The sequence below is a fragment of the Triticum urartu genome, chromosome 7A (assembly GCF_056163025.1).
Source record: "Triticum urartu cultivar PI428250 chromosome 7A, HENAU_Tu73, whole genome shotgun sequence".
Lineage (NCBI taxonomy): Eukaryota > Viridiplantae > Streptophyta > Magnoliopsida > Poales > Poaceae > Triticum > Triticum urartu.
The window spans coordinates 269,333,184-269,359,252 of record NC_141879.1 but is presented as its reverse complement, the minus strand read 5'-3'; positions in this window follow the sequence as shown (position 1 = coordinate 269,359,252).

The window sequence follows — 26,069 nt, the reverse complement described above, 5'->3', positions numbered from 1 at the left end:
GTGCCCCCTGCCCCCGTATATAAAGGAGCAAGGGGGGAAGGCCGGCCGGCCCTTGGGCGCGCCAAGGAGCAGGAGTCCTCCTCCTAGTAGGAGTAGGACTCCCCTCTTTCCTACTCCTACTAGGAGGGGGAAAGGAAGGGGGAGAGGGAGAAGGAAAGGGGGGCGCCGCCCCCCTCTCCTAGTCCAATTCGGACCAGAGGGGAAGGGGGCGCGCGGCCCACCCTGGCCGCCCCTCTCTCTCTCCACTAGGGCCCATAAAGCCCATTACTTGCCCCGGGGGGGGGGGGGTTCCGGTAACCCTCCGGCACTCCGGTTTTCTCTGAAATCACCCGGAACACTTCCGGTGTCCGAATATAGCCGTCCAATATATCAAACTTTATGTCTCGACCATTATGAGACTCCTCGTCATGTCCGTGATCACATCCGGGACTTTGAACAAGCTTCGGTACATCAAAATATATAAACTCATAATGAAACTGTCATCGTAACATTAAGCGTGCGGACCCTACGGGTTCGAGAACAATGTAGACATGACCGAGACATGTCTCTGGTCAATAACCAATACCGGAACCTGGATGCTCATATTGGCTCCCACATATTCTTCTAAGGTCTTTATCGGTCAGACCGCATAACAACATACTTTGTTCCCTTTGTCATCGGTATGTTACTTGCCCGAGATTCGATCGTCGGTATCTCAATACCTAGTTCAATCTCGTTACCGGCAAGTCTCTTTACTCGTTTCGTAATACATCATCTCACAACTAACTCATTAGTTGCAATGCTTGCAAGGCTTATGTGATGTGCATTACCGAGAGGGCCCAGAGATACCTCTCCGGCAATTGGAGTGACAAATCCTAATCTCGAAATACGCCAACCCAACATGTACCTTTGGAGACACCTGTAGAGCTCCTTTATAATCACCCAGTTACGTTGTGACGTTTGGTAGCACACAAAGTGTTCCTCCGGCAAACGGGAGTTGCATAATCTCATAGCCATAGGAACATGTATAAGTCATGAAGAAAGCAATAGCAACATACTAAACGACCGGGTGCTAAGCTAACGGAATGGGTCATGTCAATCACATCATTCTCCTAATGATGTGATCCCGTTAATCAAATGACAACACATGTCTATGGTTAGGAAACATAACCATCTTTGATTAATGAGCTAGTCAAGTAGAGGCACACTAGTGACATTTAGTTTGTCTATGTATTCACACAAGTATTATGTTTCCGGATAATACAATTCTAGCATGAATAATAAACATTTATCATGATATAAGGAAATAAATAATAACTTTATTATTGCCTCTAGGGCATATTTCCTTCAATTTGGACATCAGAATGGTTTCGAGTGGTTCGGGTATTTTTCCGGAGTACCGGGAGGTTATTGGACCCCACCGGGGAGTATATGGGCCTTATTGGGCCTTAGTGGAATAGAGGAGAGGGAAGGGAAAAGAGGGAGGCGCACCCCCAAGCCCAATCCGAATTGGGAAGGGGGCCGGCCCCCCTTTCCTTCCTCCCTCTCTCCTCCTTCCTTCCTCTCCTACTCCTACTTGGAAGGGCTGCTACTTCTACTAGGAAAGGGGGAACCCTACTCCCGGAGGGAGTAAGACTCCCCCAGGGCGCACCATAGAGAGGGTCGTCCCTCCCCCTCCTTCACTCCTTTATATACGGGGGAGGGGGGCGGCCCATGGACACACAAATTGATTAGTTGATCTTTTAGCCGTGTGCGGTGCCCCTCTCCACCATAATCCACCTCAGTTATATCGTAGCAGTGCTTAGGCGAAGCCCTGTTCTGATAGAAACATCATCACCGTCATCACGCTCTCCCACGAAGCTCTACTGGATCGTCAGTTTGTGGGACGTCACCGAGCTGAACGTGTGCAGATCGCGGAGGTGCCATACATTCAGAACTAGGATCGGTCGATCGTGAAGATGTACAACTACATCAACCGCGTTGTCATAACGCTTTCGCTTACGGTCTACGAGGGTACGTAGACAACACTCTCCCCTCTCGTTGCTATGCATCAGCATGATCTTGCGTGTCTGTAGGAATTTTTTTGAAATTACTGTGTTCCCCAACAACCTGTAGCTACTCTGGCCTCAGACCCGGAGCATATCGCGCCATCCGAGGACAGGAAGTTCAACCTGCCGTGGAAGTCTGTGGGTTTTTAGTACTTACGACGCGACCAAAGGCTTGTTTCGGGGGCGTCGCTCTGGGCTGCTGTCGACGTCCCACGCGGAGTTATCCGCAAGGGGACCCTTCCCCTCTTGGGCGCCTCTGCCTCCAGATTTGTGGAGGCCGCCCTCTTCTTCCTCCCCGAATCAGGGGAGAGGTGCTTTCTTCCTCCTCCTCGTCATCATCTTCGGCGGCGGAGGAGTGAGTCTTGTCTTCGGATGACATGTCCGAAGCTCCCTAGTGGCGGGGGCCACTCCGGACCCCCTTGGCCTTCTTCTTGGCCTTCTTCTCCAGCGCCTTATAGGGCGCTGGCACCAGCATCTTCGCCAGGAGCGGGATGACTGGTTCCTCGGGCTGCGGAGCCGAACATTGAATCCAATCTTCCCTCTCCGTCCATACCTGAAAAAAAATAAAAGTTTAGATATCCTCCTTGAAACAAGCAAGTAGAGGATGCGTCCGGAGACGTGAAAGGCTTACCACATTGGCAGAATGGGTAATATCGTGCCCGCGGTCCGAGTCTATGGCCGGCGGCATCTCGTTGCCCTTAAAGAGCAACTTCCAGGCGTCTTCGTGAGTGGTTCCGAAGAGCCTTTCCAAGGTTCGGTGCATCTTCATGTCGAATTCCCATAAGGGGCAGCTTCGGCTTTGGCATGGGAGGATCCGGCGAACCAGCATCACCTGGATTACGTCGACGAGCTTCATGTTTTTATCCACCATGCTTTGAATGTGCGTTTGCAGCGCTATCAGCTCATCCGACGAAGACCAATTTGGGCCCTTCTCTATCCAGGAGGTGAGCTGCATTGGAGCTCCGGACTTGAATTCGGAAGCCGCGGCCCAGGTGGTGTCGCGGGGCTCTGTGATATAGAACCATAGTTTCTGCCACTCCTTGACGGTCTCCACAAAAGTACCCTTGGGCCATGTGACATTGGGTAGCTTGCTCACCATGGCGCCTCCGCACTCCGCGTGTTGGCCATCCACCACCTTCGGCTTCACATCGAAAATCTTGAGCCACAATACGAAGTGGGGTTGGATGCGGAGGAAGGCCTCACACACGACAATGAATGCTGAGATGTTGAGGAAAGAATTCAGGGCTAGGTCATGGAAGTCTAGCCCGTAATAGAACATAAGCCCGCAGATGAAAGGGTGGAGAGGAAACCCTAACCCGCAGACGGAATGAGGGATGAACACCACCCTCTCGTTGGCTTCGGGGTGGGGACGATTTGCCCCTTGGCTGGAAGCCGGTGGGCGATTTCTTTTGCCAGATACCCGGCCTCTCGGAGCCTGGTGATGTCCTTCTCCCTAACAGAGGAGGCCATCCACTTGCCTGCCCTCCAGATCCGGACATGGTTGAGTGCTTCCTTGAGGCGGAAAGAATGAGGACTTGGGCGTTGGAGCTCGAGAATGGAAGGGCAAAGAAAGAGAGAAGGCGTGGGTGAAGAAAAGGGAATCCTTATCTCCTTATAAAGGCAGTGAATATCAAGCGCCTCCCCACTCGCCTTAAAACTTGCCTGTTCCTAAGGGCTGTGTAAATGACATGGTTAGATTTCCCACGCCCGTATTGATGAGAATCCCGCAATAAGGGGACACGGTCTCTGCTTCGACAAGATGTGGCAATGAAAACCACGTCTCGAAACATGGAACGGCAGACAGAAAATGGTTCGAAATGATGACCAAGCAGACTTGATGTCACATTACAAAATGTTGTCCGCGGATCGGACTCGTGCAATATTATATTCTCTACGGTTGTGTGTGGTACTTGTGTTGCAGATGCGGACACGTTCGTCACGTCCAAAGACTATCTTGGAGTATTCGGAAAGGGGAACCTGCCTTGCAAAGCCGAAGACAATCTGCGTGCCGAACACCTCGTCATTGAAGCCTGGTTCAGGGGCTACTGAGGGAGTCCTGGACTAAGGGGTCCTCAGGCGTCCAACCTATTGGACATGGGACGGACTGATGGGCTATGAAGATACAAAGACCGAAGACTCTATCCATGTCCGGAGGGGACTCTCCTTGGCGTGGAAGGCAAGCTTGGCGTCCAAATATGAAGATTCCTTTCTCTGTAACCGACCTTATGTAACCCTAGACCCCTCCAGTGTCTATATAAACCGGAGGGTAGTAGACATATATCCTCATAATCATAGTCAGACAGGCTAGACTTTTAGGGTTTAGCCATTACGATCTCGTGGTAGATCAACTCTTGTAATACTCATATTCATCAAGATCAATCAAGCAGGAAGTAGGGTATTACCTCCATAGAGAGGGCCCGAACCTGGGTAAACATTGTGTCCCCTGTCTCCTGTTACCATCGACCTTAGACGCACAGTTCGGGACCCCCTACCAGAGATCCGCCGGTTTTGACACCGACAGCCCCTCCCCCTAGTCCAATTTGGACTAGGCCTTGGGGGGCGCAACCTACCCTAGGCAGCCCCTGTCTCTTTCCCCTAAAGCCCAATAAGGCCCATATACTCCCCGAGGGGTTTCGGTAACCTCCCGGTACTCTGGAAAATGCCCGAACTCATCCGGAACCATTCTGATGTCCAAACCTAGGCTTCCAATATATCGATCTTTACATCTCGACCATTTCGAGACTCCTCATCATGTCCGTGATCAAATCCGGGACTCCGAAATACCTTCGGTTCATCAAAACACATAAACTCATAATACCGATTGTCACTGAACGTTAAGCGTGCGGACCCTATGGGTTCGAGAACTATGTAGACATGACCGAGACACGTCTCCGGTCAAAAACCAATAGCGGAACCTGGATGTTCATATTGGCTCCCACATATTCTATGAAGATCTTTATCGGTCAAACTACATAATGATGTACGTTGTTCCCTTTGTCATCGTATGTTACTTTCCTAAGATTCGATCGTCGGTATCTCAATACCTAGTTCAATCTCGTTACCGGCAAGTCTCTTTACCCGTTCCATAATGCATCATCCCGCAACTAAACCATTAGTCACATTGCTTGCAAGGCTTATAGTGATGAGCATTATCGAGAGGGCCCAGATATACCTCTCTGACAATCGGAGTGACAAATCCTAATCTCGATCTATGCCAACTCAACAAACACCATCAGAGACACCTGTAGAGAACCTTTATAATCACCCACTTACGTTGTGACATTTGGTAGCAGACAAAGTGTTCCTCTAGTATCCGGGAGTTGCATGATCTCATAGTCATAGGAACATGTATAAGTTATGGAGAAAGCAATAGCAACAAACTAAAGGATCATCGCGCTAAGCTAACAAATGGGTCAAGTCAATCACATCATTCTCCAGTGATGTGATCCCGTTAATCAAATGACAACTCATGTCTATGGTCAGGAAACATAATCAACATTGATTCAATGAGCTAGTCAAGTAGAGGCATACTAGTGACACTCTGTTTGTCTATGTATTCACACATCTACTAAGTTTTCGGTTAATACAATTCTAGAATGAATAATAAACATTTATCATGATATAAGGAAATATAAATAACAACTTTATTAGTGCCTCTAGGGCATATTTCCCTCATGTTGGTAGTGCGGCCACGAGCAGAGACTCACGAAAGATGTGGCCTCGTCGCCCCGTCTCGGGTACTTGCGCTAAGGGCTAAGAATGCCCGACCACACCTTCGTAAGTATCTCGCGGGCACCTTCCGGGTCAACCCGACTCCACATCACTCACAATTAAGCTCGCACGGGTACCCCTTAGGGCCGACCTGTCTTTAGTAACATGGTTCAGTGTAAAGTCATAGTAACCATAGTAACTGTGTGTCTAACACCAAGGGAAACCCTGAGGAACCACCCTCGGTGGATTCCACTCGATGTAATCATCAAGGTGAACATAAGAGGAACTACCCTCGAGGTTCACACTTGAGGGGTTGCACGACAGAGTCGTATCAGAGGTGGTTAAGGAGGAAATCACCCTGGATGACCACGGCCGAATAGCTACACTTCAGAGATCTCATCAGGAGTGATGTATGAGGTGTCACCCTCAGCACTCGATAGTAACTCTGCAGAGTCGTACAACTAGGGGGGGGGGTGATGTGCGGTGTCGGGGCCTGGACGTCGATCACGTTGATCGAGCTATCGAACATAAAGTGGGGCAACAAGGACAAGGTGGGGGTCACTGATGGATCACTAACCAACCTATTCTAAGCAGTTTAGGATAAGTAGGTAGGTAACAATAAGCAGGTTACAAAAGCAGGCTATGCATCAGAATAGGAGCAATCAATTACAGTAGCAAAATCTAATGCAAGCATGAGAGAATGGAAAGGGCGATATCGGGATGATCAAAGGGGGGGCTTGCCTGGAAGCTCTGTTGACAGTGAAGAAGGGGCGTCGTCGACGTAGTCGGTCACAACAGCATCATCAGCGGTCTCGGGGTCTACCGAAGGAGAAGAGGAGGAAGAAATAGTAAATACAAGCAAACAGATGCATCACTAAGCATGACATGACGATAGGCTGAGCTAGGGTTCACCTAACATAGTGCTACACGTTGAAGATGGAGGGGGGAACATCCGAGGATGATTTGCTGACGATACACACATTCTGGACAGACGAAAGAGAGGGGACGGTTCCATGTTCAGCATGCTAGGGGCATGTGACAGATGAACGGACCGCGTAATCAGATTCGTTAGATCTTTCTGAGCAACTTTTATGTATAAAGTTTTTCCATCCGAGCTATAGTTTATTTTATATTAATTTTCAAAGATTACAGCATTTTCAGAAACTATTTAAAATAACAGAAATGGAATTATGACATCACCAGAGTGTCAGCATGACATCAGCAGGTCAACAGACTCGCTGACTGGTCAACCTGACCAGTGGGTCCCACATATCATAGACAGTAGGGCTAATAGAGGTGAACCTAAACTAACTAAGTTAATTAATTAGAAGGGGCCCACCTGTCAGTGTCTAATTAGGTTAATTAAATTAGCTTAATTTAACTTCGTTAATTAGGGGTGTGGGCCCCATCTGTCAGTTGCATGGGTCGGTCCAGTCAGCATGGTGGACCGGGTCAATAGGCCGGTCGGGCCCCTGGGGCCCATGGGTCAGGGACCCAGGGGTGTCCACAGGCCGTCCACGTCGGCGGGCAGCGTTGACGCGCCGGCGGCGACCTCCAGGACGGAGAGGGACCGTTTGGACCGTCGCGAGCACCTACAGGTGCAGGGGCGGCGTACTTCAACTGGGGCATCGGTGGGTTCGAGGGCTGGCCGGAGTGGCACCGGCGACGAGCAGGGGCTGCGGCGGCGTTCGGGGCACGTCAGGAAAATCCTACTGGGCACCAAATCGACTGTGGCTGATCGCGTTCGAACGCAGACTCGATGTCGCGACGCGTGGTGTTGTCGGTTGGACTCGGGAGTGATCGGAACTGCGCCGACGACGAGTGGAGGTGGCGGTGGTTTTCGGGCGATTGAGCAATGGCAGCAGTAGCGCAAGAGCGCAAACTAAAGGGCGTGGGAGGTACTACGCAACGCGGCGAGCGCGTTGGGCACCAGCCCATGACCAAATGGACACGCCGCCGACGTGCCCGGGCGGCAGCGCGGTCGGGAGCTGCGGAGGAAGTAGCTAGCGAGCGTGCGAGAGCGACCAGAGAGATGGGGAAGGAAGAGGGGCTCACCGAGCAGCACACACGGTGGCCCTTGGAGGATTAGTAGCAGCAGCAGGCGTCGCCGGAGTCGAAGGGGATCTCCAGAGCAGTGCCGGAAGGAGCAAGGTTGTCAGAATCGTGATTCTATTATACGATTCTACGACTTTACGATCCAAACTAACCCCTATGATTCTACGATTTTAGTTCTTAGAATCTACGTTTCTACGATCTTGATAGTGAAGATTCTACGATTTGTGATCCTACCATCGAAGCCCCGATCCGATTCAAAATCGTGATTCTGACAACCTTGGGAAGGAGGGCGGCTCGATCCGCTGCCTGCGGTGCTCCCCGGCTTGCGCTCGTGGACGGGGACGAGGTAGTTGACGATGGCGGAGCTGATAGGCACGGTGGCGAGGCGAACAGGGCTCGGTGGCCGCGAGGATGGGCGAGGCACGGCGGTGACTGCGTCGGCCTCCTCTCCAAAACGAAGGAGAGGGAAAGAGAGAAAAGGGGAGAGTGGGGGAGCGAACGAGTGGGGAGGGAGCCCGAGGCGTCGGGGCTGCCCTTATCCCCTCACCGGCCTCATGGCAGTATGGGCGGCGCACCCGGTGCAGCGGGGACGAGCGGGACGTGCCCGGTCGGATGAACCGAGAGAGGAGGGGGGTGACCGGGGAGGACGAGTGGGCCAGCCTGGGTGAGGGGGCATTGGGCCCAGGTGGGCTTGGCCCCAGGGGGGCAGGGGAGGCTTTTCCTTTTCCTTTTTCCTTTTCCTTTTGTTTTTTCTTTTTCCAGTAGCTTTTGCATTTTCTTTTTGCCACAATTGACCTAGCAAAAATATGCCACTCGCCAAAACAAATTCAAAGAAGTACTGTGCACTGCCACAAAAGATTGTGAGACTTTTGAAAAAGTTTACAATTTTTATAAATTAAGAAGGCATTTAATTTATTTCTTAGGTCACTGTTTTAAGTAGTTTAGGCCACTTAAACACTTTGCAAAAATGTCGGTTCACCACCAATATTAGTTGTGGGTTATTTGGCAATGATGAACATTTTAGTTTTCATGTTTGAGAAATTTTGAATTTCACTCAAAATTTGAAATTGAATTCAATTGGAATTTGAAATGAAAGAGAAACAAAGATGATCAAACACATGTTTAGCAAAAGGATTAACTTAACCCCAGGGATTACTGTAGCATCATTATACCGGGGTGATACAACTCTCCTCCTCTAAAAGAAATTCTTGTCCTGAGAATAAAGAGGTAGAAGGGAACAGGTTGGTGTATTCAGCCCGTTGGTTATCTTCGCGTTCCCAAGTGGCTTCATCTTTAGTATGATTCGACCATTGCACCTTGAGGAACTTGGTAACCTTCTGTCATGTTTGACGTTCAGCTTCTTCAAGAATGCAGATCGTATGCTCTTTATAAGTGAGATCATCTTAAACTTCAATCAGTTATGGATCCACTTCACGTTCCGGATCCTTGAAGCAACGATGAAGTTGCGACACGTGGAAGACGTCATGGACGTGAGAGAACTGAGGTGGCAACTCTAGTTGATAATCCACCAGTCCACGACGGGCGATAATGCGGAAGGGACCAATGTAGCACGGAGCTAGCTTGCCCTTGACTCCGAATCGATGGGTGCCTCTCAAATGAGTGATACGCAGATAAGCTTGTTCGCCAGGTTGATAAGTTGAACCCCAGTGTTTATGATCATAATTGCTCTTCTGGCGGGACTGGGCCGCCTTGAGATTATCCCGGACAATGCGAACCTGCTCTTCAGCTTGTTGAATAATGTCTGGACCAATGAGCGTCTGTTCCCCAGTTTCTGACCAATTCAGAGGGGTTCGGCACTTACATCTAGAAAGCACTTCGAAGGGTGCCATCTTCAAGATGGCTTGATGACTGTTATTATAAGAGAACTCCGCATAAGGGAGAGATTCTTCCCACTTCTTGCCGAAAGAAATAACACAAGCCCGAAGCATGTCTTCAAGAATTTGATTGACTCGTTCGACTTGGCCTTGGGATTGGGGATGATAAGCAGTGCTCTAGGTAATATGAGTCCCCATTGCCTCTTGGAAACTATCCCGGAACTTCGAAGTGAAAATACTGCCATGGTCTGAACTGATCTCCTTCGGAATGCCGTGGAGTGACACAATTCGGGAGATATACAAGTTTGCTAATTGACTAGAAGTGATTGTCTCCTTAACTGGTAGAAAGTGAGAAACCTTCGAGAATTGGTCGATGACGACAAATACAACATCGTTACCTTTCTGAGACTTGGGAAGGCCAGTGACAAAGTCCATCTGAATCTTATCCCATTTCCATTCAGGAATAGGGAGAGGTTGTAGAAGTCCAGCCAGTTTCTGATGTTCTGCTTTGACGCGACGACAAACGTCACATTCTTCAATATATCGAGCAATGTCTTGCTTCATGTTAGACCACCAATACTTCTGACGAATGTCTAAGTACATCTTGGTGCTTCCCGGATGAATAGAGAGAGGGGTGTCATGTGCTTCTTTCATCACCTTCTCTGTCATAAGCTCGAACTGGGGTACTACAATATGATCTCTAAAATATAAGGACCCATCTTCACCAAGTGAGAAATCTCTGGATTTCTCTAAGGCAAGATCCTTTTTCATCAGATCAACATGAGCATCTTTGGCTTGAGCAGACTTGATAGCTTTTAGAAGAGTTGGTTCCAAAACAAGGTTATTCAGGGAACCTTGTGGAACTAGTTGAAGGTTCAGCTTGCAAAGTTCTTCATAAAGGCGGAGTTGAGCTTTGTAGACCATATGATTATTGCAATAAGACTTGTGGCTCAGGGCATCGGCCATTACATTAGCCTTACGAGGGGTATAGAATATACCGTAGTTGTAGTCAGCAATACCTTCCATCCATCGCTGTTGACGGAGGTTCAGATCCGGCTGAGTAAACAAGTACTTCAGACTCTGATGATCAGTGAAGATCTCACAACGATTACCGAGAAGGTATTGTCGCCATAGCTTTAGTGCATAGATAACCGCAACAAGCTCGAGGTCGTGAACTGGGTAATTTTCTTCGTGAGGATGCACTTTACGGGAGGCATAAGCAATCACTCTGCGCTCGTGCATTAGGACACAGCCTAATCCTCGTCGTGAAGTGTCGCAATAGATGACGAAGTCCTTGCGAGAATCATGGGGAGCAAGCACTAGGGCAGAAGTCAGCTTGTCCTTGAGTGTCTAGAAACTTTCCTGACATTTGTCTGTCCGACCAAACTTAACACCCTTATGAAGCAGATTAGTCAGGGGCTTGGCGATCCTGGAGAAGTTCTCAACAAAACAACGGTAATAGCTGGCGAGCCCGAGAAAGCTTCTGACTTGCTTGACAGTCTTCGGAGGGGTCCAGTCAAGAATAGCCTGAACTCGCTCTGTGTTGACGGCAATACCATCTTTGGAGATGACATGACCAAGGTAGGTTACTTTGGGAAGCCAGAATTCGCACTTGGAATACTTGGCCTAAAGTTGATGTTCTCGAAGCTTCTCTAGAACAAGTCGAAGATGTTTAGCATGTTCTTCTTTGTTTTTCGAATATACCAGGATATCATCCAGATAGACTACGATGAACTTGTCGAGGTAACCCATGAATATGTAGTTCATCAGACGAGAGAATGTGGCTGGAGCATTGGTCAAGCCAAAATACATGATGGTGTACTCGTAAGAACCATAACGAGTGACGAATGCGGTCTTGGGAATATCCTATTCACGAACACGGATCTGGTGGTAACCCAACCTCAAGTCGAGTTTAGAGAATATCGATGAACCAGCCAGTTGATCATACAGGTCATTGATCCAAGGAAGGGGATATTTGTTCTGAATTGTAGCTTGGTTGATAGGACGGCAGTCTTGGACCAAACGGTTCATTCTGTCCTTCTTCTTGACGAAGAGGGAAGGTGCTCCCAAAGCAGAGGAACTTGGACGAATGAAACCCTTGCAAAGAGATTTGTCGATTTCCTCCTTAAGCTCAAGGAGCTCATGAGGCGGCATCTTGTAGGGTCATTTGGTGATAGGAACGGTGCCTGGTTTCAAGTCGATGACGAACCCGACAGCCCGAGTAGGAGGTATTCCTGGAAGTTCTTCTGGAAAGACATCTAGGAAGTCGCGAAAAACTGGAATCTTTTCAATTCCTTCAAGAGGTGTTGCATTCAACGCATTCAAGACATAAAGTCGTGCTTCAGCATTTTGAACAAGCTGAGCACGGTAGCTTACTATCTCATTGGAAGGATGTAGGAGACGAACGACTTTGGTGGCACAAATGATAGAGGCAGTATGTGCTTTCAACCATTCCATTCCCAGAATGAGGTCAATATTGGAGGACTCTAGAATAATGGGAGAAACAAGAAATTCCAACCCTTCAATTTCAATGGGGACGTCGCGACCAATCATGGTACTTCGGCACTGACCCACAGAGTGCTACCTCTTGAGCATTGTGTTGGTTTTCCCTTGAAGAGGAAAGGGTGATGCAGCAAAGTAGTGTAAGTATTTCCCTTAGTTTCCGAGAACCAAGGTATCAATCCAGTAGGAGATCACGCTCAAGTCCCACACACCTACACAAACAAATAAGAACCTCGCAACCAAGGCGATAAAGGGGTTGTCAAGCCCTTCACGGTCACTTATGAGAGTGAGATCTGATAGATGTGATAAGATAATATTTTTTGTATTTTTATGATAAAGAGAAATAAAGATGCAAAGTAAAATAAACGGCAAAGGAAATAACTAAGTGTTGGAAGATTAATATGATGAAAGATAGACCCGGGGGCCGTATGTTTCACTAGTGGCTTCTCTCAAGAGCATAAGTATTACGGTGGGTAAACGAATTACTGTCGAGCAATTGATAGAATTGAGCATAGTTATGAGAATATCTAGGTATGATCATGTATATAGGCATCACGTTAGCGACAAGTATACCAAAACGATTCTACATCTACTACTATTACTCCACACATCGACCGCTATCCAGCATGCATCTAGAGTATTAAGTTCATAAGAACAGAGTAATGCTTTAAGGAAGATGACATGATGTAGAGGGATAAACTCATGCAATATGATATAAACCCCATCTTTTTATCCTCGATGGCAACAATACAATACGTGCCTTGCTGCCCCTGCTGTCACTGGGAAAGGACATGGCAAGATTGAACCCAAAGCTAAGCACTTCTCCCATTGCAAGAAAGATCAATCTAGTAGGCCAAACCAAACTGATAATCTGAAGAGACTTGCAAAGATAAACCAATCATGCCTAAATAATTCAGAGGAGATTCAAATATTGTTCATAGGTAAACTGGATCATAAACCCACAATTCATAGGATCTCGACAAACACACCACAAAAGAAGATTGCATCGAATAGATCTCTAAGAAGATCGAGGAGAACTTTGTATTGAGATCCAATGTAACGCCCTCGATGCGGCTATATCTCCTACGTGTCAAAGCACGACTTAGAGGCATAACCACATTGAAAGCAATGTCGCAAGTAAGGTAATCTTCACAACAACCCATGTAATAAATAAAAGGGGAAAGGATACATAGTTAGCTTAGACTCGCCACGTCACACAAATACATGAATAACATTACAATCATCCAATACACTCATGGTCGGACTACGGTACCAAAATAAAGATCAACCCCCACATGCGACAAAGTTCCCGATCGCCCCAACTGGGCACCACTACTGATCATCTGGGAAAGACACATAGTAACGACGAGAGTCTTCATCGAACTCCCACTTGAGATCAAGCGCATCGTCTAGAGCGGTATCATCGGTCCCTGCATCTGGTTTTGGAAGTAAACTGTGAGTCACGGGGACTCAGAAATCTCACACCCTCGCGATCAATACTATTTAAGCTTATAGGTGAGACAAGGTATGATGTGGAGTTGCAGCAAGCATCTAGCATATATGGTGGGTAACCTATTCGCAAAAGAGAGCGAGAAGAGAAGGCAAAGCACGGATGAATAACTATGATCAAGAAGTGAACATAGAACAACCTACGTCAAGCATTACTCCAACACCGTGTTCACTTCCCGGACTCCGCCGAGAAGAGACCATCACGGTTACACACGCGGTTGGTTCATTTTAATTAAGTTAAGTTTCAGGTTATCTACAACCGGACATTAACAAATTCCCATCTGCCCATAACCGCGGGCACGGCTTTCGAAAGTTCAAAACCCTGCAGGGGAGTCCCAACTTAGCCCATCACAAGCTCTCACGGTCAATGAAGGATATTCCTTCTCCCAAGACAATCCGATCAGGCTCGACATCCCGGTTACAAGACATCCTTGACAATGGTAAAACTAAACCAGCAAAGCCACCCGAATGTGCCGACAAATCCCGATAGGAGCTACACATATCTCGTTCTCAGGGCACACCGGATTGTCCAAGGTTCCGGTAGGCCAGCCCAGAGTTGCCCCTGGTGGCCACCGGCAGCTGACAGGTTGGACCAACACTCAGAGGAGCACTGGCCCGGGGGTTTAAATAAAGATGACCCTTGAGTCTGCGGAACCCAAGGGAAAAAGAGGCTAGGTGGCGAATGGTAAAACCAATGTTGGGCCATGCTGGAAGAGTTTTATTCAAGGCGAACCGTCAAGGGGTTTCCCATTATAACCCAACCGTGTAAGGAACGCAAAATCCGGGAACATAACACCGATATGACGGAAACTAGGGCGGCAAGAGTGGAACAAAACACTAGGCATAAGGCCAAGCCTTCCACCCTTTACCAAGTATATAGGTGCATTAAGATAAAACAAGGTAATATAGTTATATCCCAACAATAAAACATGTTCCAACAAGGAACGATCTCCAATCTTCACCTGCAACTAGCAACGCTATAAGAGGGGCTGAGCAAAGCAGTAACATAGCCAAACAATGGTTTGCTAAGACATGGCGGGTTAGAGGTTTGACATGGCAATGTGGGAGGCATGATGAGCAAGTGTTAGGTATCGTAGCATAGGCATAGCAAAAGAGCGAGCATCTAGCAAGCAAAGATATAAGTGATTTCGAGGGTATGGTCATCTTGGCTGCAAAGTTGTCAAAGTTGACTTGATCCTCATAGGAGAACTCAACGGGCTCCTCGTTCACGATCTCATCTCCCAGCTCTACCCGAACAAGAACAACAAGCAAACGGAACACAATCAACCACGTGCAATGCTCAAACAACATGATGCAAACATGGTATGATATGCGGGATGCGGTATGTGATGCATATGCAAGATTTGATAAGGAATGATTGAACCTGGCCTCAACATGGAAATCCAAGAGTGCCACTGGAAAGGTGAGGTGATTTCGGTTGAAATCGATATAAAGATCACCGGAATCAGATGCACGGTTTGGAAATGGCAAGCAAAACAAATATGGCACCGGTCTGCGATAATCAGCAAGTAACCATCTAAATGCAACAAGATAAATATGCTACAACACTCAAACATGACAACAAAATACATGGCAGGGATCCACTCATGATGCTTGACAAAATATGAACACTGAGCTACGGCTAAGTCATCCATTGACAGGTTCAAACAAGCATGGCAAAAGAGCAAATGATAACAAGTTTCAGACTTAGTGAAATTAACACAAGTCTGGAATTTATCATCAGGAAGCACACTTTAGAGCATGAAAACTACAAGCTACAGGATCTTAACATGGAAAAGCAAGGCATGGCATTAATCTACTCAAAGCACTTAACAAAAGTCCCTTAGTGACCTTGAGCAAAAAGGGATCAGAAAATACAATTGCAAGCATGTGAACATGACAAAAACATAAACAGATTCAGACTTAGTGAAAAAACTAGAGCATGCAAAACAGATTAGCAAGTAGGCATGTTTACGAGCTCGATGCACTCACTACAGAGCATGGCAAGAACAACATCATAGCATGCATGGATCAATAGTAACATCCTCAGCAAAATCGCTAAACATGTCAACAATCTGCCAGGATTATTTTATAGCAAAAGTAGAGCTCGATTGACTCAAGCTAGGGTGCTCCATAAATGCAAACAAAGACATGGATGGATAGAGCACCACAATGTTAACAAAACATCCTTATTGAGCATCCTCAAAAGAGGCACGGATCACTAGGAAACAACATGAACATATGGCATAACAACAAAATCAGGACAAGGACTTAGTGAAATTCTAAGTCCCTGAAATCAGCATTACCGATTACGCTACTTTGCAAGCTTGTGCTAGTGACCACAAATATCACAAAAATACATGGCAAGCACCCCTGTAAAGATGACATGGCATATAACAAAACACATGTAGAGCTCAGGATCATAGCATGCACACATTAATCATGGCAAAAATGACAAAAGGCTATTTGCTGAAACAGATCTGACAAATTCATCACGTAGACCTCTTCCAACAGCATTTCAGGCATCAAGATGAGCTCAAATTCAAATGATGCAATGAGATGAAATGATGTACTCATCGAGACGAACATTTTGACATGCTACACGCATGAATCAGAGCTATGGATGCAGAGTTATGGCATGTCAAAGATGGCAAAAATAATTAGGTTTTCGGGGAGAAGTCAACCCTCGTCCCAGATCTAGATCCGGGACACTGTAGCAGTTACTGTAGCAGCTTGCACCGAGGTCGCCGGAAATGGCCGTGGTGGTGGCCGGAGTAGCGGAAGAAGCTCGCCGGAGCTTGGCCGGAGTAGGAGGGACTTGCCGAGGGCGGCGGCCGGAGCTGGGGACGGCAACGGCGGCGAGGCGCGGCGTCGGCGATGCGGGCGCGGGGCGGCCGGACCGGTCAAGGCGGCGGCGGAGCAGTGGGCGCCGACGTCGAGGTGGCGCGGTGGCTCACCGGCTCGGGGAGGAGAAGGGGCAGCGCGGCGGAGCAACCCCGGCGGTGGGCGGCGCTCGGCAGGGAGGAGGCGGCGGCAAGGCGCGGCCCGAGCGGGCGTGGGGAGGGTCGGAGATGGGCCTGCGGGCCCGTGGCGGCGGGAGGCGACTGGATTCACCACGTGTCGTCTCCTGAGTGGTGGCGGCGGTGTGTCCGGCGGCCGGCGGACGTGTCCAGCCGTGCAGAGAGGGATTTTTAGGGTTTCGGGAAGGAGACCCGAGATTTCGAATGAAGGGTCTATTTATAGAGGTGGAGGAAGCTAGGAAGCTCCAAATGAGGTGCGGTTTGCGGCCACGCGATCGTGATCGAACGCTCTAGATGATGGGAGAGGTTTAGGTGGGTTTTGGGCCAGTTTGGAAGGGTGTTGGGCTGCAACACACACGAGGCCTTTTCGGTCCCTCGGTTAACCGTTGGAGTATCAAACGAAGTCCAAATGGTACGAAACTTGACATGCGGACTACCGTTAGTAAACCAAGGCCGCAAGGCAAGTCTCGGTCCAATCCGGAAATGTTTAACCCCCACACACGAAAAGAGGTAGAAACGGGCACCGGAGGACATAGGAGCGCCGGAATGCAAAACGAACAACGAGGAAAATGCTCGGATGCATGCGACAAACACGTATGCAAATGCGATGCACATGATGACATGATATGTGATGCATGACAAAGACAACAACACATGAAGACAAAAACCCGACAACGATGAAATAAAATAACTTAGAGCCGGAAACGGCAAGAGTTGGAATACATATAAGGTAAATTACATCCGGGGTGGTACAACACTCCACCACTACGAAAGGATCTCGTCCCGAGATCTAGGACTGGAAAAACGCCGGGTACTCAGATCGGAGGTGATCCTCGCGTTCCCAGGTGGCTTCACTGTCGGAATGGTGTGACCACTTGACTTTGAGGAATTTGATTGACTTGTTGCGAGTCTCGCTCTCAATCTCTTCAAGGATAGCAACAGGGTGCTCACAATAAGAAAGGTCTTCTTGGAGATCAATGTCTTCGAAGTTGACAGTGCGGTCAGGGGTCTTGAAGCACTTGCGGAGCTGAGAGACATGGAACACGTCGTGCACGTTTGCAAAGTTGGAGGGAAGCTCGAGTTGATAGGCGAGATCACCTCTCTTGCTGACGATCTTGAAAGGACCCACGTATCTAGGGGCAAGCTTCCCTTTGATACCGAAGCGACGAGTACCTTTCATTGGAGAGACGCGAAGGTAAACATGGTCTCCGATCTCGAAAGCCAAATCACGATGCTTACTATCATAGTAGCTCTTCTGGCGCGATTGCGCTGCTTTGAGGTTATCACGAATGACTTTACACATCTCTTCTGCCTCTGTGATCAAGTCATTTCCAAGAAGTTGACGTTCACCAGTCTCTGACCAGTTAAGAGGAGTACGGCACTTTGAAAGTGCAACTATCCCTAGGTGGTTTTGGTAATTCATAACAACATATAGCTCATTGAGCTAATGCTATTCCAAGATGATTATTTCAGGAAATCTCAATGATTGGCATGGCATGGATGTGAAAGTGGAACCCTCAAAATGCTAAGGACAAAGGATTGGCTCAAGCTCAAAAGCTCAAGACTCTTCATTTTATATTTTAGTGATCCAAGATCACATTGAGTCTTTAGGAAAAGGCCAATACTATCAAGGAGGGATGAGGTGTTGCTTAATGAGCCTCTTGCTTCATGTGCTTAATGATATGCTCCAAAATCCTCAGCTACTTTCCCATATCCACATATGACCTAAACCCTAAGCCAAACTCGGTCCTACCGATTCTTTTATCCAGCGCCACCGAGTTTCATTTGTCATAAGCCACTGCCAAACCCTAGCAATTCGGTTCTACCGATAGGGATCTCGGTCTCACCGAGATGGGATTGCAAACTCTCCGTTTCCCTTTCGTAACTTTTGGGTCTCATCGAAAGAGCGAATCGGTCCCACCGAGATTGCAATGTAAATTCAATGTTTCCTTTTTGTAACTTTTCGGTCTCACCGAAAGAGCAAATAGGTCCCACCGAGTTTGCCTGACCAACTCTCTGGTTAGCTTATTACCAAAATCGGTCCCACCGAGTTTGTGTAATCGGTCTCACCGAGATTACGTTATGCCCAAACCCTAACCATATCGGTCCTACCGAGTTGCATGTCAGTCCCACCGAAAATCTCTAACGGTCACTAGGTTTACCTTTTCGGTCCGACCGAGTTTGTTGATTCGGTCCCACCGAGATTGGAAAACTGTGTGTAACGGTTGGATTTTTTGTGGAGGCTATATATACCCCTCCACCTCCTCTTCATTCGTGGAGAGAGCCATCAGAACACATACACAATTCCAACTCATATGTTCTGAGAGAGAACCACCTACTCATGTGTTGAGACCAAGATATTCCATTCCTACCATATGAATCTTGATCTCTAGCCTTCCCCAAGTTGCTTTCCACTCAAATCTTCTTTCCACAAAATCCAAATCCTATGAGAGAGAGTTGAGTGTTGGGGAGACTATCATTTGAAGCACAAGAGCAAGGAGTTCATTACCTACACACCATTTGTTACTTCTTGGAGAGTGGTGTCTCCTAGATTGGCTAGGTGTCACTTGGGAGCCTCCGACAAGATTGTGGAGTTGAACCAAGGAGTTTGTAAGGGCAAGGAGATCGCCTACTTCGTGAAGATCTACCGCTAGTGAGGCAAGTCCTTCGTGGGCGATGGCCATGGTGGGATAGACAAGGTTGCTACTTCGTGGACCCTTTGTGGGTGGTTGCTTCTTCGTGGACCCTTCGTGGACTCGCGCAACCGTTACCCTTCGTGGGTGGAGCCCTCCGTGGACTCGCGCAACCGTTACCCTTCGTGGGTTGAAGTCTCCATCAACGTGGATGTAGGATAGCACCACCTATCAGAACCACGGGAAAAACATCCGTGTCTCCAATTGTGTTTGAATTCTCCAAACCCTTCCCTTTACATTCTTTCAAGTTGCATGCTTTACTTTCTGCTGCCAATATACTCTTTGCATGCTTGCTTGAATTGTGTGATGATTGCTTGACTTGTCCTACAATAGCTAAAATCTGCCAAGAACTAAAATTGGGAAAAGGCTAAGTTTTTATTTGGTCAAGTAGTCTAATCACCCCCCTCTAGACATACTTTCGATCCTACAAGTGGTATGAGAGCTTTGGTCTCCATTTGCTTTGATCTCCATAGCTTTTGGTGGTCATAGCCTTGGTTTCACAACCTAGGAGAGTATGGCGTCTAGCGAGGGAAATTATCACCGTAGAGGTCCTTACTTTGATGGTACTAATTTTGCTAGTTGGAAGCATAAAATGAAAATGCATATTCTTGGACATAACCCCGCCATTTGGGCTATTGTGTGTGTTGGTTTGCAAGGTGACTTCTTTGATGGGAAAGAACCAAACCGTGAAGCTACCGCGGATGAGTTGAAGATGTTGCAATACAATGCTCAAGCTTGTGATATTCTCTTCAACGGATTGTGCCCCGAAGAATTCAACAAAATCAGCCGTCTTGAGAATGCAAAGGAAATTTGGGACACTTTGATTGATATGCACGAAGGTACCAACTCCGTCAAGGAATCCAAGTTGGATGTGCTTCAAAGTCAACTTGACAAGTTCAAAATGAAGGATGGTGAAGGTGTCGCTGAAATGTACTCTAGGCTTGCTCTCATCACAAATGAGATTGCCGGCTTAGGAAGTGAAGAGATGACCGATAGATTCATCATCAAGAAGATTCTAAGAGCCTTGGATGGAAAATATGATACCGTGTGCACATTGATCCAAATGATGCCCAATTACAGTGATCTCAAGCCAACGAAGGTGATTGGAAGGAATTGTTGCTCATGAGATGTCACTCAAGGATAAAGAGGAACTTCACAACAAATCAAGTGGTGCCTACAAAGCCTCATGTGAAGCCCCTACATCATCAAGTGAGAAACAAAACTTCAATGAAGAATTGAGCTTAATGGTGAAGAACTTCAACAAGTTCTACAAGAGTAGAAGCAAAGATAGAAGCTTCAAGTCAAGGTCCTACAATGACAAAAGATCTTCTAGTGAGAGCGAAACTGCTACAGTTGTGGAAGAGCCGGACACTATTCCAATGAGTGTACGGCTCCCTACAAGAGAAGAGAAGATTCTCCAAAAAGAAGAAGCAAAGAATCACCACCAAGAGAGAGAAGGAGTAGAGATGATCGTTATGAACGAAGATACTCACGGAGAAGCAAGGATTCGGAAAGGAAGGAAAAATCATCAAGGAGCTACACAAAACGAAGACATCAAGCTCATGTTGGTGAATGGGTATCCGGCTCCGACTCCGACAGCCACTCCGAGAGAAGTTATCACTCCGACTCCGAAGATACTCAAGATGAAGGTGTTGCCGATCTAGCACTTGTGTCAACCAACTCCTACGACATATTTGACTCACCAAATGAAGGAATTGGAAGATGCTTCATGGCCAAAGGTCCTAAGGTAACACACCCTGAGTATGTTGATTTCATTAGTGATGAAGATGACTTGTTAGGTGATGATTTGCATGTTGACAACTCTAGTGATGAATACTATGATGAAATGTCAATTAATCATGCTAATCAAGATAAAACGAATGACAATGATAAGGAGAAGATTGAGGCTCTAACTAAAGAACTAAACACTCTTAAGTTAGCTCATGAAACTATCTTCGAAGATCATCGAGAACTTTTAAGAGCTCATGAGAAATTACGCTTTGAAAAGCTCAATCTTGAGCAAGAGCATGAGTTCTTAAAAGCAATCAATGATGATCTTCGCAAGAAAAGTTCTCCTTACATTGCCAAGCGTTTACTCTTATCCACTTACATGCCTCAAGTCAAGTCTAGTAACAAGAACAAGAAAGATTCTTCCTCTAGCAGTAACAATGATCATGCTGAATCCAATATTGTTGCTTCTAGTAGTTCTCTTGATTCCACTAATGATTCTCTTAGCCAAGTTACACTTGAGCAAGAAAATAGCTTATTGAAGGGAATTATAGAGAAATGAGTGTACAAAAGCCTTGCCGGGAGTAAGCAATTCGAGGAAATTGTGCGCAAGCAAGGAATGCACCGGAAGAATCAAGGTGTTGGTTTTGAACGAAAGTTCAATGCCAATGGAGTTGAGTGGGAAGAAGATCAATACCCCAAGACAAAGTTTGTTCCTCAACAAGAGAAGTATGATACGTCTTTCAAGGGGACACAAGCTCAAGATGATCTTCCACCACAAGACTACAAGCAAAAGGCAAGGACAAGCTTCAAGAGGAAATTGATGCATTTGAAGAAGCTCCTAAGACCTTAGTCAAGTGGATTCCCAAGACTACTTCAAGTTCCACTTCATCAAGTACGACTACAACTCCAAGGATTCCCATCAAGATGGTGTGGATCCAAAAGAAGAAGAACTAGAGAGTTCTTGAGGGTGACTCCGCCAACATACTTCACTCTTATCATTTTGGCAAGAACGAGTGCAATCAACTTCCACATCTTGCACTAGTTCAAGGAGTCACAAACCCTCTTGTTGGTAAGACAAGGGACAAGGTAACCTAAAAGTTTTCATGGACATCATCTTGTGTGTGCATCACTCTATGTCTATGGATATCCTTGTTTGTTCCTTGCGGGACTAACCCATGTAGGTATTGAAAGTGCAATTCACTCAAAGGGATAGCTCCAAGTGATCTACATCAACATTGAGCATCCACATCTTCAACATCTACATGAAGTCATCATCGACAAAACCCGAGGTTAGTTCATCCCTCTAAGGGGGGATATCACATCTAGGGGGAGCTTTACTCTAAGACTTGAGCTAAAGCAACTCTAAAGATGTGAACACAACAATGCTTTATGTAAAAGTGGTAACCCCACTTGAGCTTAAACGATGAGTATGACCTATGATCAAGTGTTCTCACTTGACTCCTAAGTCAATATACTCATATATAGATGACCTTGTCATCGCAAATTGCTTGGTAGATGCTAGAATTGGTTGTGCATGCCTTGTCACATATTTCATTTGCCATCTTATTGTGTGAGCATGCTGGTTGCATATTTTACTCATTCGAGGACATCCACCTGTTGTTTTGATTGTTCGGTTTTATTTCCTTTTGCCAAGTGGATGGACAAGAATGCCTAAGAACCTCCTTTAGCTATCTATGCTTTTCTCGTCTCAAACTCTATTCATGCTACATCACAAAATTTGATCAAGTCAGATTCGAACCACTCTGTGTGAGGAGCGCTCGGAGTCCCCGATTCGTCATAGACTTAAACTTCTAAAACCTCTTTATGATTCTCGGTCTGACCGATACCCTACTTTCGGTCCTACCGAGATCATTAAGTTGATCTATGTTTTCGATCTCGGTGCAACCGATTTGAACCATTCGGTCACACCGAGTTGCAATAATTGTATACAGTTTTGCATCTCGGTGCCACCGAGTCGTTCCACTCGGTCACACCGACAGGGTCGGGCTATATATAGTCACGGGAAAAAATTTGGAAATTTCTCCGAACCCCTTCGCCCGCGCGATAGCCTGCTCTGCCAACTTGGTCTCTAGATCGTCTCCTCGCCGCCAGCCGCCTCCAGTCACTGGTCTCCATCGCCGTCAACGGAATTCAACCCCGTCGTTGCCGCCGTAGCGAGTCTCCGCCGAACTAGGGTATGGACTCGATCACAGTGCTATTCCCCGTCCGATTCCTAGCACATTGTGTTCTTAATGATTCTTGCCACGATTGAAACACTCCTATCCAGTCAATGCGTTCGTAGATTAGTTTTGATTCGAAAATTTTAGGGTTAGGTTTCCGCCGAAACCATCTCGGACCCACCGAGTTGAAAAACTCGGTCCCACCGATTTGGCTTATGCCATTGCACAAGTGAGACTCGGTCTGACCGAGAATTACTTATCGGTGTGACCGATTTTGGAAATTTGTGAAACCCTAGCAGTCTCAGTGCCACCGAACTGTGACTCGGTCTGACCGAGTTCACTAGTTTAGGTTCCAAAACTGCTTCGGTATCACCGAGTTTAAAAATTGGTAGATCCGAGATGATTTCAGTGGGAAACTAAAACTAAGTTTTTGGATCATTCTTTTGCAAAAATCTCTGCATTTTGTGATGCTCATCTATTCTACCTCATCTATAAACTATTCACAGGGTCAGCAGTCAGCTTGTTCATCATGTCAGACCAAAGTGATAGCCAGAACATGTCAGAAGAGCAAGTGTAGATGAGTGAGGGCACTACTCCCTCAAGTTCTTCAGATGAAGGCAGCAGGAGCACCCCTAGCAATCTACCAAAAGCTGCCACCAGACAGAGAAAGAAGAGAACTTCAGATTCTGAGGATGAGGATTATGTGGCAGAAGAGGAAGCAACTTCAAAGAGAGTAGTGCTTGAGAAGGAACATGGCTCAGCTCAAGGCACAAAGCCAGGGATGAAAGTCAAAAGGCCAGCAGGCAGGCAACCTATGTCAAAGGCCAGAGCTTCAACTGAGAAATCCACTCCCATAGAGCCAGTTGCTGCTGAGGGAAAGAAGAGGAAGGAAAGGGTCAAGAAGACCGTAGCCAAAGTGCTTGGAAAGGCTTCCATCATGGAAGATGAAGAGGAAGAAGAAGAGGTTGCTGCACCAGCACCTAAGGCACCTAAGCTTATGGGTGATGCTATAAGATCAGGGGCTGCTGCATCCAAGCCCAAAGAAGCACCCAAAGCTGCCTCCAAGCCCAAGTTTTCCCCAAAGAGAAATACGAGGAGCATACCTGCAACTGAGAAGAACAAGGCCCCAGTGCCTGAAGCTGCTGAAGAAGATGATGAAGAGCACGTTCTGAGAAAGCTCAAGCCCAAGATCCTAGACCACAATGATGCTCATCCTGTGGCTGAGGACATGAAGCTCAGAAGAGACTCAGGGCTGAGGAAGTGGAGAGAAGCAGATCCATATGCTTCAAGGAGGAGGACTGCTGTTGACTACAGATTTCACACCAAGGAACAACAGGACTTCTATGAGACAGTGCTGCTTGATAAGAAGCCAATAGTCTGTGATATGAGATGGGTTGATTGGCAATACATCAAGGACAATGAAGAACACTACCCTGGAGTGTATGACAGCTTCAATGCTTGTGGAGTAGCAGACTTTGTTGGGCAGAAGCTCACAAAGTGGAACGAGGAGCTTATTATGCAATTCTACTCCACGGCACACTTCTATCCAGATGGTAGGATAACTTGGATGTCTTAAGGTACGAGGTACCAATCTACTGTTGCTGAGTGGGCACAGCTCATCAATGCCCCAGAGGAGCATGAGGATGACTTGGACATTTATGCCAAGAAGAAGATGGACCACAACTCTATGTCAAATATGTACAAGGAAATTCCAAATGAAGCACTTGACACTTTCAAGTTTGGCTCAGTACACTATCTTCTGTCAGGGCTGCCAACCATAAATTGGATACTGAGGCACACCTTATTGCCCAAGTCTGGAGATCACAAGATGATCAAAGGCCATGCAATCAACTTGCTACATATCTTTGATGTGCCACAGAAGTTCAAAGTGATGAGCCTCATGGTAGAGACAATCAAGAGGACAGCAGCAGATCAGAAGAGGAGTTGTGGATATGCCCCACAGATTCAGGAGCTCATCAACTCAAAGATGGGCACAGGCATATACTCATTGGACAAGGAACACCTGCCCATCCGTCCAGATTTTGAAGATAATCAAGTTGTTATGACTAAGAATGAACCATCATCTGCCCAAGCACAAGCCAAGAAGGAGAAGGCAAGGAAGGAGAAAGCTGCCAAGATGCCTACTCAAGAGGAGGCATCTGAATATTTCCTGAAAACCAAACAAGAGCAGCTTGGTTACCTAATTGCATCCACCCTGCGGATTGAGAAAGGACTAGCCACCCTAACTCAGAACCAGGCAAGCCTAGAGAGAATCATGGAACAAAAGTTCTATGACTTGGATGTCAAGGTGACAGAGATTCAGACTGCAGTGGAGCAGCTCCAAGATGATATGCAGGAGAGGAAAGGGAAGACAACCACTGATGCCTTTGCCAGAGTGCCACGAGGTCCGAGGTCGTCTGCAGTGCCAGTTCCTGACACAAGAGCAACTGCCTTAGCTCCAGCCGTAGCACCAGCCCAACCTGCTCCAGCGTCTACTTCAGCTCCAACTCCAGCGTCTACTTCAGCGTCTACAGAAGCCTTCGTCCTTGGAGTGATCCGGACTCCACCACCACCTGAAGATCAAGCCTGAGCGTCGATCTAGCACTATGCATTTTCTAGGAACTTTTAGGTAACTTGTTGCCAAAGGGGGAGAAAAATGTATAGATCATAGGCTTCGAGAGAGAGAGTGTTGCTTTTTTTCTCTTGCTTTATTTGGTGGTTTTCGAACTTTGTTTGCTTTTGAGTGCTTGAGATACTATGTCATTGCTCATGAGACATTGATGATCATGTGTTTGATCATAAGCTA